Below are 4,732 nucleotides of genomic sequence, written 5' to 3' on the forward strand. Positions count from 1 at the left end.
CCCTCCTCACTTATGCCCAGCAGGAAAAGAGTAAGGGGAGGGGCTCTGGCACCTTCTGCCTCCACACGTGGGCCCACCTGTGTCCACACCAGTCCTTCCGAGTGTCACAGAGGGTCAGGTGTCTGCCTGCCTCCCGCCCGGAGTGCACCGTGCCGCCCGTTTCGTCTCGGTGCCTGTTCTCAGATCCTGTCTCCTGCCTTCCCAGCAGCTTTGCTCCACCTGTTACCTGTTCAGACAAGCTTCTGGGGCCTGCCCTTACGCCAGCTGCAGCGCTCAGTGGGGACACCGAGAAGCCTAGCAGGACCTGTCGTCTTAGCCTCTCCAGCGAGCGCGGCCCCGTCACAGCCCTCGGCGGGTGGCAGTGCACCTTCCCCGTCTCCCCCATCTCGGCCCTGTCTTAGGCCCAAGGCCCCCTTCAGCCGTCACCGAAATGATCAGCTGTCCGTCAGTTGTTCCTGGCTCACCACGTCCTCCCTTGTGGTCTCCTTTAGGCCTGGCTGCAGTGACAGGCATTGCGAGTGACTGCCAGGTACCCATTTCTAGCCCGTTCTCCACCCTGGCGGCCGAGCCGTGTGCAGGCTGCCCTCCAGCTCCGGCCCGTCTCACAGCCCTGCCTCCTGGCCTCCACTGCCCGGCTCTACCCGCTTCACCCCTCCGGTCTACGTGGCAGCGTCGCCAGCTCGGCGCACAGCCAGAAGCCTGGCTTTCTTCTGGGTCCTTCCCTCTCACCTCCGGGTCACCAGGGACCGCTGCCTGCTTCCCTGGCCCCAGTCTGCCCCCTCCGTTTCATGTCCGTCACCGTCCTGCTTAGGCCAGTACTGCCGCCGGCTCGGGTCCTCTCGGAAGCCCTTCCTGGCGCCCCCTTCCACAGTGCGCTCTTCACGGTGCACCCAGAATGACCTTGCTAGGCTTTCGGACGTTTTTCTTACCCATGACGGAGCAAGTGTGTGAGGGGAGGGCTGGGGACACAACCGTGACAAGGTCTCGTCACACCACTGACCCAGTTTGCCAGCACCTCAGCTTATCGGGCCCGGGCACGTGGCCACAGTAATTGCAGGTCAGCCCGGGCTCTGACCCTGCCCGCAGTCAGCAGTGTGGCTTCCAGCAGTCTGCGTGCTTCCGATGGCGCTGCCAGGCCAGGCTTCTCTACTGCATCTGATCGAGTCAGTCCCCGTTCATAAGCTTCGGACGCTCCCGCAGGACACCCACACACTCTGCCGCCCTTACTCCCGCTAACTGGGCCGTGCTGTCCCCCTGCCTGGAGCACAGCGCGGTCCTTCGCAGCTGCGGTCCTCGGCAGCTTTCCTGTAGCCTCCACGGAGTCTTCCCCTCTCCAACGCCTCCGATCTCCCCAGGCTGGCCCAGGAGCCCCCACCCTCCCCCGGTTTCTCCTTTACCACGCGGTGCACCAGTGGCATCGTTGGCGGAGACTGGCTCAGTGGAGCTGAAGCTGCCTGCAGGCAGGTGTCGTGTCTGACTGGCCCACTTCGCCGGTACCTGGCCCAGGGTTAGGGACTCCTTGCAGCAGCCAACACCTGTTTCCTGAGTGACATCTGAGCACAGGCACCAGCCATGGTTAAAGTGGAATGGGGATTCTTTTGGGTGGGCTCTCGGGTGTGTGGGGATCCATGAGATCAGTATTCTAATTACAATACTGAGGGGGTTTTTTTGTTTTATCCTTTTTCGTTCTCATGTTCCCATGGGCATATAGTGGCCATTTCTGGAGACTACATGAAGTGTGATCATTTCCATAGATTAAATGCAAAAACACATAAAACAGCACAGCCATTGTCCATGAAGCCAGACAGTAAAGAGTTCCAGAAATGTAAAGGAATGACAGTCTTCAAACTTTTTTTCTGTTTTGGAGACAATTATGTTTCATGAAAAATTGTATGTTAGCATGAGTTCATTGTTCCATTTTAATGAATTTTAAAATGAGTTAGTAAATAATATTTTTAATGTCTTAAGTCTTCATTTCAAATACAATAAATATTAATTAACATCTTCCACATAAACAAAAATTCCGGTGTCCTCAATCATTTGTAAGACTGTAGGGCCATGGGGCTAGCAGGCAGCATGTTGGTTGAGGCGCTGGACTCCTACTGGCCAACCGTGGTTCAAGTCCCAGACCTGGTGGCTTGTTTCCTCACTTTCTCTCTCTCTAGTGCTTTATCTCTCTTGTGAGTGCACATGCCCCATAGCGAATTTTAGAATTATAATAAATAAAATTTAAATACATTTTTTAAGAAGAATGTAAGGGCCAGTAGATGGTGTAGAAGCTAAGGCGCTAGGCTCCCACACGGCTGACTGTGGTTCAAGTCCTGACCCCAGTGGCTTGGAGAGCACGCAGCGTACATGTGCATGCCCAAAATCCCAGGAGGAGAAGGGAGAAAAGATTGCAGCGTGGCCACTTTTCTTCTGCTTCTCACTGACTCTCTCTGGCAAGCGCACAGTGTCCTATGTCAAAAAAAAATGTCTCTGTCTCTCTCTGTCTATCTGGCAAGCGCACATGCCCTATAGCAAAAACCTTTCCAAAAAAAGAAAAAATAAGATGACATTTGGCCAAATCCATTACAGTACTACTTGGTTCCCAATAGGATGGGGAAGGGGAAGGGGATGGGGAAGGAAGGGGAAGGGGAAGGGGAAGGAGAAGGGGAAGAGGAAGGAGAAGAATGTGAAGTGGTCCTGGGCGTCAGAGTCGGAGGACCCTGCAGGGACGTGCTCTGGGTGCTCCTCGCCGAGTGTTGACTAAGTCAGAGTCGGCAGTTGGCCCCACCCTGGCCCAGCTACCTTGCATCTGCCTTTCCTTTCATCCTAGACCTGGTCCCATGATGTCACCAGCAGCTCCCAGGTCAGCGGCACCCCGCATGGCTTTTTTATTCAACAGCGGGCTGGGACAAGAACCTGGCAATGGGGTCGGCCACGCACCCTGCCGCAGCTCACCCTGCTCAGTGTCTCTTGAGTACTCCCCTCAAATGCTCAGAATTTATATCTGAATAGGTTAAAAAACAAACCTGCGCTTAATATCTGAATGCACATTAGGGAATGTATTCTTTAGGTGAATGTGTTTTGTGAACTGCTAATTGTCTTTGCTAAGTATAGGCCAGCATTCTAGTGGGTTTTTTTTTGTTTTTTTTTTTTTTTCTGGAGAGGTTTTCGCTATAGAGCGCGTGCGCTCCCCAGAGAGACAGAGAGAGACATAGAGACAGAAAGCAAGAAATCACCCCCCAGGGGGGATGGTCACGCCGCAATCCCATCTCCTCCATTCTCCTCTCGGGATCTTGGGCACGCACGCACACGCGCCCAGCGTGAGTTTTAAGCCACCGGGTCTGGGACATGAACCGCGGTCGACTACGTGGGAGTCCAGCGACATAGCCATTACGCTAACTGCTGGTTCCCTGCATTCTAGTTTTGATGATAAAACCACAAACACGTATGATTGCTAGTTGATGCCTGAAAATGAGCATTTTTGTCATTAGCCATTTCATACCAGTCTAATTTAATCCATGTAACGACGTCGTGAAATAAGTATTACCCTTTTCTTCTAAAGCGAGGAAACCAAGGTTCGGAGAAGGGAAGTGATTTGACCTCTGGTCTCACGGTTCCAATGGGCCTGAGATAAGGTTTCCGTACAGGACAAGATCTCAGGGGAAGAGATCAGTCCCACTGCCGTCTGGAATCGAACCCTTTGCTGACTAGACAGCTGTCTGGTGAGACGTAAGATGGCTCCCAACGTTCAGGCACTTTTAACCTTGGTGCAAGAAGGACGTATGAGTAATATTGGTTCTGTATGAGGTTCTCCTTAAAGGCTCACGCAGACTGTGACCGTAGAAATGACGTGGCACCTCTCATGGGGCAGACCTGTGAGTCGTATTGGTTCTGTATGAGGTTCTCCTTAAAGGCTCACGCAGACTGTGACCGTAGAAATGACGTGGCACCTCTCATGGGGCAGAACTGTCCTGTTTCCTGTGTTGCCAAAAATGAGTGGTCGTGGCGGAGTTGGGGGTGCGGGGCTTGAGAGTCTAGATTGTGCTTGCAGACGTGGGTTAGGCAGTCCGCAGTTCCTGTTAGCAGGGATACCCAGGCACCCAGAAGGCCCTCAAGTGCTTCAGTCCTCTTCCGAAAGGACCATTGAAGACCGAGAAATCATGTGGCAAAGAAAGAGCCCTTAGTGAGCAACAACTTTTTTCTTGTGAAAATTAAAGAGATATAACTTATTCTCAAAAGCTGCAACTAATTTAGTTTCATGTAAGTTAATACGGGGGCATTATTTCAAGTCAAGTTTAAGTTATAAAAACTCATAATTCAAGGTATTACATAAGAGAAATATTCCACTATCCACAGAATCTCATTTTAAGTGTCTTGAAATATAAACATGGGAATCAAAGTAAGTATGGCTTCCTTTTTTATTACTAGTTTTTGCTATGAGGCATGTGCACTCGATGGAGACGTAGAGACAGAGAGAGAGAGGGAGAAGGTGAGAAATCACCCCCGGAGGGTGGCCATGCTGCAATCCCTTCTCCACTCTCAGACACCCACATGCCTGGGGTGTTTCAAGCCCCTAGGATCTGGGACTCAACGGCCAGTGGACCATGTGCTATTCAGCACTACAACCACCATGTCACTGGCTGACCCCTGGTTTAAATATGTTCATATTTAATTTTTGAATATTTGAAAACAGTGCATTCTCATGTTAAGTTCATGATTAAATAGCATAATTATTAGAGGGAAG

This window comes from Tupaia chinensis, unplaced genomic scaffold (genome assembly GCF_000334495.1).
Source record: "Tupaia chinensis unplaced genomic scaffold, TupChi_1.0 Scaffold000088_1, whole genome shotgun sequence".
Classification (NCBI taxonomy): domain Eukaryota; kingdom Metazoa; phylum Chordata; class Mammalia; order Scandentia; family Tupaiidae; genus Tupaia; species Tupaia belangeri.